Here is a 16,065-nt window from a genome sequence, read left to right on the forward strand (position 1 = left end):
CCAGATACCAAAGTTAAACGAGGAGCAGATTAACCATCTAAACAGTCGCATAACCTCTAAAGAAATAGAAGCAGTCATTTAAAGTCTCCCCACCAAAAAAGTCTGGAACCAGATGTTTTTACTGCAGAATTCTACCAGACCTTCCAGGAAGACCTAATGCCAATTCTCTTTAAACTATTCCACAGAATAGAAACAGAAGGAACACTACCCAATTCATTCTATGAAGCTACAATTACACTCATACCTAAACCTCACAAAGACCCAACAAAGAAAGAGAACTACAGACCAATCTCACTTATGAATATTGATGCAAAAATACTCAAAAAATTCTTGCAAACAAAATCCAAGAACACATCAAAGCAATCATCCATCATGATCAAGTAGGCTTTATCCCAGGAATGCAGGGATGGTTCAATATTCGGAAATCCATCAATGTAATCCACTACATAAATAAACTCAAAGAAAAAACACTACATGATCATCTCACTAGATGCTGAGAAATCATTTGATAAAATTCAACACTTCTTCATGTTAAAAGTCATGGAAAGATCAGGAATTCAAGGCACATACATAAACATAGTAAAAGCAATATACAGCAAGCCAGTAGCCAACATCAAAATAAATGGACAGAAACTTGAAGCAGTCCCACTAAGATCAGGGACTAGACAAGGCTGACCACTCTCACCCTACCTATTCAATATAGCACTGGAAGTCCTAGCTAGAACAAGTAGACAACAAAAGGAAGTCAAAGGGATACAAATAGGAAAAGAAATCAAATTTTCACTATTTGCAGATGATATGATAGTATACTTAAGTGACCCTAAAACTTATACCAGAGAACTCCTAAACCTGATAAATAACTTCAGCAAAGTGACTGGATATAAAATCAATTTAAACAAATTAGTACCCTTCCTCTACTCAAAAGATAAACAGGCTGAAAAAGAAATTAGGAAAGTGACACCCTTCACAATAGTCACAAATAATATAAAATATCTTGGGGTGAATCTAACCAAGCAACTGAAAGATCTGTATGACAAGAACTTCAAGTCTCTGAAGAAAGAAATCAAAGAAGATCTCAGAAGATAAAAAGATCACCCATGCTCCTGGATTGGCAGGATTAACTTAGTAAAAATGGCCATCTTGCCAAAAGCAATCTACAGGTTTAATGTAATCCCCATCAAAATTCCAAATCAATTCTTCATAGAGATAGAAAGAGCAATTTGCAAATTCATTTGGAATAACAAAGAATGCAGGATATTGAGAATCATCCTCAACAATAAAAGAACTTCTGGGGGAATCACCAACCCTGACCTCAAACTGTACTACAGAGCAGTAGTGATAAAACCTGCATGGTATCAGTACAGAGACAGGCAGGAAGATCAATGGAATAGAATTGAAGATCAGAAATGAACCCGCACATCAATGGTCACTTGATCTTTGACAAAGGAGCTAAAACCATCCAGTGGAAAAAGGACAGCATTTTCAAAAAATGGTGCTGGATCAACTGGAGGTCAGCATGTAGACGAATGCAAATCAATCCATTCTTATCCCCTTGTACAAAGCTCAAGTCCAAGTCGATAAAGGACCTTCACATAAAACCACATACACTCAAACTAATAGAAGAGCAGATGGGGAAGACCCTCAAATAAGGCACAGGGGAAAATTTCCTGAACAGAACACCAATGCCTTATGCTCTAAGATCAAGAATTGACAAATGAGACCTCATAAAATTGCAAAGCTTCTGTAAGACAAAAGACACTGTCAATAAGACAAAATAGCAACCAACAGATTGGGAAAAGATCATTACCAATCCTAGATCTGATAGAGGGCTAATATCCAACATATACAAAGAACTCAAGAAATTAGACTTCAGACAACCAAATAACCCTATTAAAATGGGATACAGAGCTAAACAAAGAATTCTCAACTGAGAAAATTCGAATGGCCAAGAAGCACCTTAAGAAATGCTCAACATCCTTAGTCATCAGGGAAATGCAAATCAAAACAACTCTGAGATACCACCTCACACCAGTCAGAATGGCTAAGATAAAAAATTCAAGTGATGGTAGATGCTGGTGAGGATGTGGAGAAAGAGGAACACTCCTCCATTGTTGCTGGGAATACAAGCTGGTACAAACACTCTGGAAATCAGTCTGGCGGTTCCTCAGAAAATTGGACATAGCACTACCTGAGGACCCAGCTATACCACTCCTGGGCATATACCCAGAAAATGCTCCAACATACAATAAGGACATATGCTCCACTATGTTCATATCAGCCTTATTTATAATAGCCAGAAGATGGAAAGAACCCAGATGTCCTTCAACAGAGTAATGATACAAAAAATGTGGTACATTTACACAATGGAGTACTACTCAGCTATTTAAAATAATGAATTTGAGAAATTCTTAGGTAAATGTATGGAACTAGAAAATATCAACCTGAGTGAGGTAACCCAATCACAAAAGAACACACATGGTATTTACTCTCTGATATGCAGATATTAGCACAATAGCTTGAAATAGCCAAGATTCAACTAACTGGCCTCGTGAAGCTCATGAAGAAGGAAGACCAAGTGTGTATGCCTCGGTCCTACTTGGAAGGAGTTATAGAGTTCTGAAGAGAGCAAATATCACGACAAAGTGTGGGACAGAAAGTCAAGAAGGGGCCATTGGGAGACCACTCTACCTTGATATCTGTCCCATGTGCAGTCACCAAAGATAGACACCGATATGGATGTCAGAAAGTGCATGCAGACAGGAGCCTGATGTAGTTGTCTCTTTGGCAGTCTGCCAGAGTCTCACATATTCAGAGGCAAATGTTCCCAGCTACCCATTGATCTGATCAAGGATTCCCAATGGAGAAGTTAGAGGACTGAAGGAGCTGAAAGGGTTGGTGGTCCCATAAGGAGAGCAAAAGTTCCAGCCAACCAGAGCTCCCCAGGGTCTAAACCACCAGCCTGGGATCACAAAGGGAGGCACCCATGACTTCAGCTGTATACTTAGGGGAGGATGGCCTTGTCAGGCATGGGTGGCAGAGGAGATCCTTGGTCCCATGAAGGCTGAACACCGAGTGGGGAGGAATCCGAGGGTGGAGAGGGAGGAGTGGGAGGTAGGTGAAGGCACACCCTTGTGGAGGCAGGAGGGGGGATGGGATAGGGGTTCCTGGGTGGTGGGGGGAATGGGGTAAGGGGATAAATTCTGAAATGTATTTTTTTAAAGTAAAGGAAAGAGTAATGAAAAAAAATTGGGGGAAAAAACAGGATGAGAATGTAAACTCTCTGCTCTGTCCTAGCTGCCTACAAACTGATAGATTTGGCCTTTTGCTGTTCTAAAACTCCCAAAGCCTGTTAAGCAAGAAAGCAATAAAGGGTGTCAAGACAGACACAGTTCCACCCAGTTACAACACTTGGAGATTTTCTTGGGCTTTCTAAGAAGAAACTAAATTCCATATGGACCTTCTATAGCAAATGGTCTCAGGGAGCAGGATTAAGGGCTGCCTGATGACAAAGTGTGTCACGGCCCAAGCTGCCCCACTTTGGGTGCCAAAAATGTTGCAAACTGCTCTGCCCCACACTTGGGGGCCAAAATGTTGCAGACTGCTCTATCAATGTTCGAACTAGCACTGCCAAAAGCCTTGGGGGCTAAATTGTTAGAGCCGGCACTGCCCCAAGCTGCTCCAGCCTAAGGGTTGGGGTTCAGCAAGAAAGAGAGTGAGGACCGACTCGAAGAATGGAGCCCAGACAGAGTGTGATTCAATCCTGTTTATTCTTCAGTCTCTCTTCTTTTCTGGAAGTCCCTAGTTCCTAGTACCAAGTCTCAGGTCCTGGGCTTTGGCACCAAGTCTCAAGTCCTAATCCTAGTTCTAAGTTGCTAGTCTTTTTTCCAGTTTCAAATTACCTGCCTCAAGTCCCAAGTCTCAAGTACTCTTCCAAGTACAAGTGTCTAATTCTTAGTTCTCCTTCTAAGTTTAGAGTGTCTAATAATTTCTTCTGTCTGCCTCTCACCTTTTATATGTCTCACTTCTAAGCCACGCCTTTAAGTCAAGTCTTTAAGTCACACTCTTAGGTCTTATCTATAAATCACACCTTTAAGTCTCACAGACTCAGGGGAAATCCTGGGTATCTAAAACAAGATGTTATCAGAGTGTGCTCAGCTGTTGTAGGCTATTGTAAACAAGTCTCTTGTCAGGGTATATGGCTCAAGATGGCTGCAAGGATGATAGCTGCCTTCTGTTGACTCCCCACAAAAGTGACTTACTGGGCTTTTAGAAAACCTAGTTCAAACCTTTGGAATGAGAACTGACTGAGAGTTCAGGTCATAGGATGACCATGTAATAAAGTTTCATAATTTTAATTTTTTATGGTGAAATCTCTTTGAAATGCATGGTAAATTTCTAAGTAATAGTTGTTAATGGTATTATTAATAATTAATTATTAATACTACGTTAGAGCACAGCTACTAGCATAAAGTCTTGATGTCTTTTATTTCAGAGACAGGGTTTTACTATAGAGCTCAGGCTAGCTCAAACTATCCTATTTCAGTTCCTGAGCACTGGGAGTACAGGTATGCACCTCTTGCTCAGTGTTCTGGTACATTCTACCGACTAGTACATTCTTCCGTTTTTTTGTTTATTTGCTTCACTTTCTGAACTGTTATCCTCTTACATCCACCTCTCAAGTGAAAGAACAAGTATGTGCCTCCATGCCTAACTTTTATTAATACATTTAACTGAGGATTCTATTTAGAGAGTACAGAGAAAGTAACACTATTAATAACAGTAATACTTGAAATTTAGTAATACTGTTTTGTAAAATACTCAAACTCATATTTAGCAATTTTCATAACAGTAGCAATCCTGGAATAGAATTAGGTCAAGTTATCCTTGTTAAATTTAGTTTAAAAAAATCTACATAATGTTTCGTGCCTTAGGTTAATGTGCTAGGAGACTAGGAATGTAGATTCCTCTTCCTGACTGCTAGTCCCTTTCATTCACAACTTGTGGAGATGTGGGCAATAAAGGGCCAGATCTTTTAAACTCACAATATGACCTTCTCTTTCCCAGGGATGCTGGAAATTTTAACCAATAACACATGGTGCTCTCCAGAGAGAAAACTTCAATATAAAATCAATGACAACACTACTTACTCAGAGAAGTTACATCCAATCAACACCATCTACAAAAATTAAAAGGAAGAGTATAGTTTGGTGTCCTAATTTTAAAGAAGACCTGAGTATCTTATGAGTTTTTTTTATTTTCATTTTTATTTTTTATTTTTTGGTATTAGAAATTATAGTCAAGGCCTTGTTCGTGCTAAGCAATTGATTTACCACAAAGCTATATCCACAGTCCATAAATAATACTTTCTTGGTAGAAAATGTTAAGTTAACCTGCATGTAAACAGACTTGGATTTTGTTTTAATTGGTTTTGGGAGGTTTTTAGGTAAAGTTTCACTCTGTTATCCAGTCTGGCCTAAAACTCAATCTGTAGCCCAGACTGTGATTGAACTCAAAGGAACCCTCATACCTGAGGCTGCCAAGTGCTGGAATTACAGACAGGAGTCATCATGCCTAGCAGAGTTTTGTTTTTAAAGTCTCTGCATCCTCTCTTGTCAACAAAGTTTCACATACCACAGTCTTTTCCTGTCTTAATCTCAAAAATATAAAATACCAAATATCAAACCATTTCATTTTATCATGTTCTAGAACATTTCAGAAATCCAAAAGAAATGTGCTTCTCTTGTAATGTGGTAATGTTTTTTAACACATTGATTCAGTCTAATACAATTTATAGAGAAACATAAAATTCTAGTATGTCAAAATTTCTTTGGTGAGGAAACACAATATCTAGTAGACTGCTTGTGTGCCATCTCCAAGAAAATATTAATGAACAGTACTCCTAAGAGGGCTACATGCTTTATGGTGTATTGAGCAAAATGCACAGCACTGCTCTATGAGCAGGGCTAAGTCACCTTACCTTATAAAAGCAGTGTGGGTCTCAGATTTTGCAGGCTTTTGAACTGGAGCTGAATTCTCTCCTTGTTATTCTTAATCACAAGGCTGGAAAATAACAAGGTAAGTGTCAACCTTCACTCAGAGGCAAAACTAGACCAATCATAGAAATCAATGTACTAACTTTACCAAGTTTTCATACAATAGTCTCACTCAAGAGGCCCCTGACCAGTTCTAGACCCACCAAACGTGAATTGTGCCAGAGAGCATCTGTAAGAAAATGTTAAGAACATTTTCTCCAAGCCCAGAGCAAAATCTCCTTCACTCTTCTAATCCCATAAGGGCTATAATACCAATCTCTCTAAAATGATACTTTCAGAATGTAAAAATTACAATCTTACATATCTCAAAAAAAAAAAAAAACATTTTCAGAGTTTACAAAAACCACACATAGACTTCACCTCATATAACCCCTGAAGCTAAGCTATGAAGAATATTCTCTCCTGAAGAAAGAAACTGAAGCACAGATGTATGATTTACCCGGGATCCTATAGCATCAGGACAGAATGGAATTTTGACCCCATGGTTTATATGTTTGTAATATACTACTTTTCTTACATATCATCCTGTAGTCTGCATGTATCATATTCAGTCTTTGAAAGAATAAGTAGGGTTCAAAAGCTGATAAACTATTGAGCTATAGCTTCATAAATTAAAACATTGGAAGGTTATGATCGTTGAGTGTCAGGTTGGGTATGCTTATATAGATATAAACCTTTGTAAAGAATATATAAATGTACAAGTAAAAAGCATTATCATAAATAATCTCAAAATGTAGTCAAGAGGGCCAGTAGGTTGCACCTCATATCTGCCCCCACTGACAAGGTCTGTACAAAAGGAGGCAAACCAGAAAAGTAAAAAAATCACCAGGTCTCACTTTGGAGAAATGGTTCTGACTGCACAGTGGGAGGAGGGACAGACAAAGGTCTCAGGCACTCAGGAGACTTCCTCCAAGTTCAGCCTCTGGAAAACCCATAGAATCAAATAAGCTATCCCTCTTAGCAGCAGCACAGCACCTGGCAGAGAGGCTCGCCTCAGCAGACAGGTCTGCCCCCTCCCATGGCAACACACTCTGAGGCCTAGGGGCCAGGCAGCTTCCTGGGCTCCCCCAGCTTGCAAGCTCCTCCTTCCCTCTCTCTACCAGGCCACCAGCCAGACTCAGGAACCCCTTCTCACTCCAACCACCTTTGACCTGGCAGGCTGCTTCTTAGGGGCTCACTGTTGGGCCTTGGATGAGGTAACTCCATTTAACCTGTGCCCATCAATCAAGTAGGACACAGGTAGAGGGCGTGATTAACAAGTCTCCACTTCCAGAGATTTAAATATTAATGAGTTATCAAAAGGCCAGGGGTGTAGCTAATTAAGTTATTCCCTCCCCCTTTCCCCTCCCTATAAAAGTCAGGCTCCCCTGGCTTTTGGCGGGGAAACACATCCCATCTATAACCATTTATCACGCCATGAACAATAAAACTTTTGGAAACTCCATGTGTCGCCTGGGCCTGCTGCCTCCAGATTGCCAACTTCTGGAACCCAGAGCTGCTGCCGCAGCCTCCAGCCCACGGCAGCTGCGTGAATGTGGGACCCTCCACCAGCTGGCAGTGTGGGTGTGGGAAGCGCGCCCTGACCTGCTGCCGGACTACATCCCCTCCCCCCCCCTGTGAGATTTCTTCCCCACAGCTCACGAAGGTGATCCACTTCCTAGGATGTCCCTAGTGTTCCTGAGTTCACAGCGAGAGAATGTCAGTCTGAGCCTGTACCTTGGCACTGGCTGGAGGGCTCAGGGCTGTTAACCCAGATGCAAGTGGGACTTCCAGTAGAGTGGCCATGGAAGCAGGTGGCCTGTGCCATGGGAACTGGCCTGAACTGGGCTCGAATGGCCATCTCTGGTTCGTCTTGCCATTCTCAGCTGTAGCTCTGTGTTAACCCCTTTTCTCTCCTGCATCCCCTCTTGGTCTTCTGCACTTTTAGGGAGGTGAAGCATTTTGCCTCACAGAGATACCAACCAGGCAAAGGTAGCGCTTGCTGCTAGAGTAGGGGGTGTGTAGTGAAGGACAACTGCGAGCCTAGGCCACACTGCAATTCAGGAGCAAGGAAAGGGGGTTTCCCTATTTATGCTCTGAGCAGAATGAAGCATGAGTTCAATGTAATCTGCCATCGGTAGAGGAAACTCAGTAGCATTGGTCAGTAGGTCACAGCTGTGAAGACAATATTTGATAAGGTTCCCTTTCATATTTGGAGATTAATACAATAGCTTGTAATTTAAAACAAAGAAAGAAAATATTATGTGTATACATATGGGAAAGTAGCAGATGAAAGTTCCAGTTCCCTGGAAGCTGGAGTTACAGGCTGCTGTGGGTCCTCCATTATCTTAGGTTTTCTTTTGCTGATGTAAAAATACCATGACCAAAAGCCACTTGGGATGAATGTTTACTTCACCTTATAGGTGACAATCTGCCACTGAGTAATGTCATATCAGGAATTTAAGCAGAAAACAAAACAGACAAAAACAACAACAAAAAATGGAGGAACCATTGCTTACTGCCCTGCTTCTCATGGCTTGTGCAGGCTGATATACAACCCAGAATTTCCTATCTCCCCAGGGGAGGCACTCTCCCAAAACGTCCACACCACCTACATCAATCATTAAAGAAAATGCCCACAAGCCAGTGGTGGTTCTTCTCTCTATCCAAGTGACTCTAGCACATGTCAAATCAACAACAAACAAACAAACAAGAAGCTACTAATCAGGCAAGTGTTCATAACTGCTGAGCCATATCTCCTGTCCGTTTTCCTGTACTATTTTCTATGTAGCCTTCTAAATGTGTTGCTAGCTGGGTGCCACAACACCAGTGACTTCAGCTATTCTAGAAGCTAGGGCAAGACAACTGGGAGTTAGAAGCCAACGTGGATTGCATAGCAAGAAGGCATGGTACTGCACACTTTTAATCTCAGCACTCAAGGCACAGGCATGCAGATCTCTGATCTGAATAGTTCCAGGACAGTCAGAGCTACACACATCCTGTCTCAAAGAAAGAAGAAAGAAAGAAAAGGAAGGACGGTAAGTATACTAGTTGTTATGTTCCCTTTACATTGCACAGAAGGCTAGGAGTTGGAGTGAAACAAAGAATTACTTCTTGAAAACAAAACATGGAAGTGCTTGCACTGCCCCACGTTTGGTACATACTTGGAATCCCAACACTTAGGAAAGTGGAAACTGTGTGTTCAAGGCTAGCCTCAGATACATAAACCAATTTGAGTTACTCGAGACTGCATTTCAAACAAGCAAACAAATCCTTGTGCTGGTACTTTGAGAGATGCTATTTATAGACAGGTATGTAGGCTGTATGACCCTGGCCTCAGGAAGCTGAGTGTCTAGTAGAAAAGCTGACAAAGTGTGGAGCCAAAGGAAAGAGACAAATGCTGGAAAGGCGTGAAGTGCTAGGAAGACTCAAGAGCAGGCTCGCTCACTGCTGAGTGACAAGAGTGTGGGACAGGTCGAAAGTCACATCCTGAGACTACGATGGGTCACTGTCTTAATTAGAGTTTTACTGCTGTGAACAGACACCATGATCAAGGCAATTCTTATCAGGACAACATTTAATTGGAGCTGGCTTATAGGTTCAGAGGTTCAGTCCATTATCAAGGCAAGAACATGGCAGTGTCCAGACAAGCATGGTTCAAGGGAAGTCAAGAGTTCTACATCTTCATCTGAAGGCTGCTAGGATGAGGGTCTTAGAGCCCACACCCACAGTGACACACCTACTCCATCAGGGCCACACCTTCTAATCAGGCCAATCCCTAGGCTGAGCATATACAAACTATCACATTCACTGTGGCCGGAAGTTTAGATATGTAGGCTTTTACAGAAAGTAGATCAGATGAAGTTTCTGAGTGTGATAGTAGTTCAACTCCCTTTTGCTACAAGTTTAAGGCCAGCCTGTGTGACCCTGAGAGATGCTGTCCCAACAACAAAGTAGAATGTGGGTACTGGAGAGATTTCTCATCAGTTGAGAGCACTTGCTCTTCTAGAGCAATTCTTAGCATCCACATTTAAGCTAACGACCCTCTGTAGCTCCAGTTACAGGGGGTCTAATGTTCACTCTGCCTCCATCAGTACTACCTAGACATACACATAAAGTCAGGCAAAGACTTATACATAGAAAAATATATAAATATCAAAGCATATTAAAGTGGATCAGAGCCCACAGAGAAGAAAGAAAATTGTCCTTTGATCTCCATGTATGTGATGCTGTGCTGTGGTACACCCACCCACCCACTCTCTCTCACTCACACACAAATAAATACTCATAATTGTTTTGTTTGGTTTGGGTTTTGTTTTTTTGAGACACAGTATCTCTGTGTAACACCCCTGGCTGACCTGGAACTTCCTTTCTAGACTCGTTGGCCACCACTCCCTGCAATAACTGTGTTATTTAAGAATTAGAAAAAAATAGCTGGTGGTGTTAATTACCTTTAGTTCCAACACTGGGAGATGGCATAAGTAGGTGTGTCTCTTAGGTTGAGGCCAGCCTGGTCTACACAGAGAAATCATGTCTCAAAAAGAAAGGGAAAAAATCAAACAATCTAATTAAAAATAAGTCAGGCCTAGTGTCTCACACTTTTAATTCCCCTGCTTGGGATGCTAAAACAAGGCAGATCTCTGAATAGCCAAGGCTATACAGTGAGACTGTCTCAAAAATGAAAAAAAAATTAACAAAACCAGATGTAAGAGATCTAGAAAGATGGCTCAGAGTTCAGGACACATACTACACTTGCAGAGGACCCTGGTTCCCTCCCCAGAACTCATGTCAAGCATTTTGAGTACCTCCAAATTGAAGGCCAATGGGTATGACACCCTCTCCTCTGGCACCTGAGCTCTGTACACCCTTCTTCCCACACTTTTTAAATAAAAGAGTTGGGCCCTTCTGCCGCTTGCCCCTCTTCCAGTCTGAGGCCTGGACCAGACCTCTGCCCTGCCTGCTGGTGAGTGCACCCCGGATCCCGCTGGAGACATTCTGGGGGCTCCAAGGATCCCACAGCCAGCTTTAGGTAGGAAACCCCACATACTGCCCTGAGCTCATAGCTGGGTGTTCTAATCTGAGTGTTCAGATTCCAGCAGATACCCCCCCCCGCCACTGCTGGCTAGCACCCCCCTTCTGCCCATCTACCGGGTCTGAGGCCTGGACCAGACCTCTGCCAGGTCTACTGGTGAGTGGACCCTGGATTCCACCTGAGACATACTGGAAGGTCCACTCAACCCAGAGCCACAGAGGAACAACTGAACTCAGAGGGTCAGACAACATATCCTGAGATATCCAAGAGGAGACACTGCACCCAGAACAGCAGTCACCTTGCTAGACTGCCACCTTGGAGGCACCATATCCTGAGGCATCCCAGAGATACCACCTCACACCAGTCAGAATGGCTAAGATAAAAAAAATTCAAGTGATGGTAGATGCAGGCGAGGATGTGGAGAAAGAGGATCACTTCTGTATTGTTGGGGGGAATGCAAGCTTGTACAACCACTCTGGAAATCAGTCTGGTGGTTCCTCAGAAAATTGAACATAGTAATTACCTGAGGATCCAGCTATACCACTCCTCGGCATGTACCCAGAAGATGCTCCAACATATAACAAGGACTTATGCTGCACTATGTTCATAGCAGCCTTATTTATAATAGCCAGAAGCTGGAAAGAACCCAGATGTCCTTCAACAGAAGAATGGATACAAAAAATGTGGTACATTTACACAATGGAGTACTACTCGGCCATTAAAAATAATGAATTTGAGAAATTCTTAGGTAAATGGATGGAACTAAAAAATATCATCCTGAGTGAGGTAACCCAATCACAAAAGAACACACATGGTATTTACTCACTTATATGCGGATATTAGCCCAAAAAGCTTGAAATATCCAAGACTCAACTAACTGACCACATGAAGCTCATGAAGAAGGAAGACCAAGTGTGGATGCCTGGGTCCTACTTGGAAGGAGTGACAGAATGCTCAAAGGAGCAAATATAAAGACAAAGTATGGGACAGAAAGTCAAGGAGGGGCCTATGGAGACCACTCTACCTTGATATCTGTCCCATGTGCAGTCACTAAAGATTGACACAGATATGGATGTCAGGAAGTGCATGCGGACAGGAACCTGATGTAGTTGTCTCCTCGGAGGTCTGCCAGATTCTGACATATCCAGAGGAGGACGCTCGAAGCTACCCATTGGTCTGATCAAGGGTTCCCAATGGAGAAGTTAAAGGACTGAAGGAGCTGAAAGGGTTGATGGCCCCAAGAGGAGAGCAACAGTGCCAACCAACCAGAGCTCCCCACCAGTGTGGGAGCACAAAGAGAAGCACCTATGTCTTCAGCTGTATACTTAGAAGAGGATGACTTTGTCAGGCATGAGTGGGAGAGGAGAACCTTGGTCACATGAAGGCTGAACACCAAGAGTGGAGGAATTTCAAGGTGGGGAGGAGGGAGTAGGGGATAGGTGGGGACACACCCTTGTGGAGGCAGGAGGGGAGATGGGATAGGGGGTTCCTGGGTGGTGGGTGGAATGTGGTGAGGGGATAAAATCTGAAATGTAAACATAATATCCAATAAAAAAATTAAATGCAAGTTAGGAAAGAACAGCTATTTTAAATTCAGAAAAAAAATAGTTTTAACAAGCTAGGATCTTTGCAACAGCCTATGTTATTTGGAGATTCTTATGGGATCCCTTTGGCCAACAACTCAATTAGATGTAACCCATTCCAGGTACTGGAAGTTCCTTTTGGTGACAAGAGATGGCTAGAAGGAGAAATTATCAACTTACCAAGGGCTATATTCTCAGAGAACACTGTTTCTCTCTCTTCTAGCAGCTAACAAAGGCCAAAATATCAAAAAAAAAAAAAAAAAAAAGGTTATCTGTTCAATTCCCATGTTATAGTTTGTATATGCTCTGTCCAGGTAATGGAACTGTTATAAGGTGTGGCCCTGTTGGAGTAGGTGTGTCACTGTGGGAGTGGGCTATCAGATCATCATCCTAGCTTGCCTGGAAGCCAGTATTCTGCTAGCAGCCTTCAGATGAAGATGTAGAACTGTCAACTCCTCCTAAACCATGCCTGCCTGGATGCTGCCATGCTCTTGGTTTGATGATAATGAACTGAACCTCTGAACCTGTATGCCAGCACCAATTAAATGTTGTCTTTATCAGAGTTGCTGTACTGGCTGGTTTTGTGTGTCAACTTGACATAGGCTAGAGTTATTACAGAGAAAAGAGCTTCAGTTGAGGAAATGCCTCCATGAGATTCAGCTGTAAGGCATTTTCTCAATTATTGATCAAGAGGGGAGGGCCCATTGTGAGTGGTGCCATCCCTGCGCTGGTGATCTTCTGAGGTTCTATAAGAAAGCAGGCTGAGCAAGCCAGTAACATCCCTCCATGGCCTCTGCATCAGCTTCTGCTTCCTGACCTGCTTGAGTTCCAGTTTTGACTTCCTTTGTTGATGAACAGCAATGTGAATTTATAAGCTGAATAAACCCTTTCCTTCTCAGCTTGTTTTCTGGTCATGTTTGTGCAGGAATAGAAACCATGACTAAGACAGTTGCCTTGGTCATGGTGTCTGTTCATAGCAGTTTAACAATAAAACCCCTGGTCTCCATTTTAAGACTTATTCTGGCTTGGGACTGCACAGCTTTTGTACTGTGAGTTCTAATATATAGCTGCTCTTCTATGTCCAGAAAATACTATAGTATATTTATCTCAAATCTCTTGCTTTTTCAGTCTTTCCTCTGACCCTTCCACAATGATCTCAGAGCCCTGGAATCAGGGGACTGGAATGTATCTTCCCATTAGAGATGAGTATTCTTTAGTCTCTTATTTTCTGTGAGTTGCCCAGTTCTGTTCAATGTTTTTTACGTCACCTACTGCAATAGAAACTTCTCAGCTAAGAACTGGGGGATGCACTGATCTATAGTTATAACACTAAGTGATTAGGAGTTAATTTAATACCATGTGTCTTTAGCAACAAAATAGTATTAGGTTCTCCCCTGGGGACTATGACCTACCTATCCATAGGTTCTTGGCCTGATAATGGTGCCTGTTATGGGTTTCATATTGTGGAGTAGGACTTAAATTCAAATAGAAAGTGATTAGTCACTCCCATGATATTTATTACAGTTATTACTGAAGTGTGTGGGTTTCATACTTGGCTATGATTAATAAGAACTGGAAGCTTTATCTTTACGAACGAGCTTTCAAGTCCTATGCAAGGCACCTGTGTTTGTTGGAGTTCTCTAGAGGAACAGAATAGGTAGACAGATATATGAATTATTAGAATTCCTTATAAGCTGAGGTCCCAAGCAGCTCGGCCAGCGGGGAGCGCCGTGGTCCCCGCCGCCTCCCAACTCGCTGCTTCCCACCCTGCTGCCTCAGCCGCCTCCGCCTCCGCCTCCGCCTCCGCCTCCGCCTCCGCCTCCGCCCCCGCCTCCGCCTCCGCCTCCGTGGGGCCCTCCGTGTCTGCGCAGCTCGGCCTGTGGCTCCTCCGGAGCCGCGGGGTGCAGGGCCTGGCGGGCCAGGCCTCGGGATCGGCGGGGGGGGGGGGGGGGGGGCTCCACTGGGGCGGGTGGCCCTGTCAATCCTGCTTCACTGCCTCGGAGAGACCCGCAGCTCTCATAGTGGAGCAGCTCAAGAGCCGTGGTCTGTTTGACAGCTTCCGCTGGGACTGCCTGGCCTACGTGGATACTAAGCCAGCTTACCAGAACCTGAGGCAGAAGGTGGATAAATTTGTGTCAACACATCTGGACAAACAGGAATGGAATCCTGCAATGAACAAGAACCAGTTGCGAAATGTGCTGAGGCAGAGCGTGGTTCAGTCAGGCATGTTGGGAGCAGGAGTGGACAGGATCATTTCTCAAGTGGTAGACCCTAAACTAAACCACATCTTCAGGCCACAGATAGAGCGAGCAATCCATGAGTTCCTGGCTGCCCAGAAAAAAGAAGCTGTGCCAGCTCCCCCTCCAGAAACTGAAAGCCAGGATCCTCCAGTGCTTCCTAAGAATATGCCCAATACCTTTGGAAAGCTCTATTTAATGAAGAAATGGATTCCTGTTTCATCTGAATATAACTTTAGTCGACTATGTCATTACTGATGTCAGGATTTTGGACTTGACTGTGGTGGTGTCCACATTGGATGGAGAGCAAGATTGCTGGTGTGGGACAGTTACCCATACTTGCTCGTGGATTGTGTCACCTTTGACCAGCCTGACGAAGGGTATGACCCCAGTAGACACTACAGAGCTTTAAGCACTACAGTGACATGGGCTGTCCTGAAAGAAACTTTATACTTGAACAGAGACACTGCATGGGGATGTTAGCTCTTGCGCTCTGTGGTATGCAGAAGCCAGGCTGGAAGCTAGCTGGTCAGGACAGCAAGAGTCAGTGGGACCAGCTGTTGGACAGTGGGTTTTGATACTGTTGCTAGGTTACAGACTGGAACGTGTGGCAGTTAGCATCATAGCCTTAAGGTTACGGTGACCTTCCTAGTGGTTTTCTTTCCTTGTCAGAGGTAGTGTTGCAGCCCTGGAGTAAGGAAGGAAGCTGAGACTTGGGGTACACAGAAAGCCCCACAGCTTCTGTCCTGGTGTCTCCCTGTCACAGGGGTGAGTCACTCTGGGTGAGGTGCTCAGTTCTCATGTTTGTGTTTTTAGAACAAAACCTTCTAATAACTAATGGATGTTTTACAATAAAGTCGTTTGATGATCTTTCAAAAAAAAAAAAAAAAAAAAAAAAAAAAAAAAGCTGAGGTCCCATTTGTCCAACAATGCCCAACAGAAAGCTCAAAAACACAGGAGTTGTTTCATCTGTGAAATGAATCTATGAACTGGTCTTAAGTATGTGTCAGAATCCTAATGAAATAGGTTCTAATGATAATAAAGGAGTAGACTTGCCAACCAGAGTGAGGAAAAGAAGCAAAGCTTTCTTCTTACATCTCCTTTATACAGGCTGCCAACAGAAGGAGAGGCTCTTGTTAAAAGTAGATCTTCCCACCTCAAAACATCCAGTTTAAAGTTCT

The 16,065-nt window shown here is 43.1% G+C and overlaps 1 pseudogene; it reads left to right on the top strand.

The window, feature by feature from the left end:
* The first annotated feature begins 7,469 nt into the window (after positions 1-7,469).
* On the top strand, positions 7,470-15,763 carry LOC117718651 (biorientation of chromosomes in cell division protein 1 pseudogene; annotated as a pseudogene).
* The last annotated feature ends 302 nt before the right edge of the window (positions 15,764-16,065 follow it).

The sequence above is a fragment of the Arvicanthis niloticus genome, chromosome 13 (genome assembly GCF_011762505.2).
Source record: "Arvicanthis niloticus isolate mArvNil1 chromosome 13, mArvNil1.pat.X, whole genome shotgun sequence".
Classification (NCBI taxonomy): Eukaryota; Metazoa; Chordata; class Mammalia; order Rodentia; family Muridae; genus Arvicanthis; species Arvicanthis niloticus.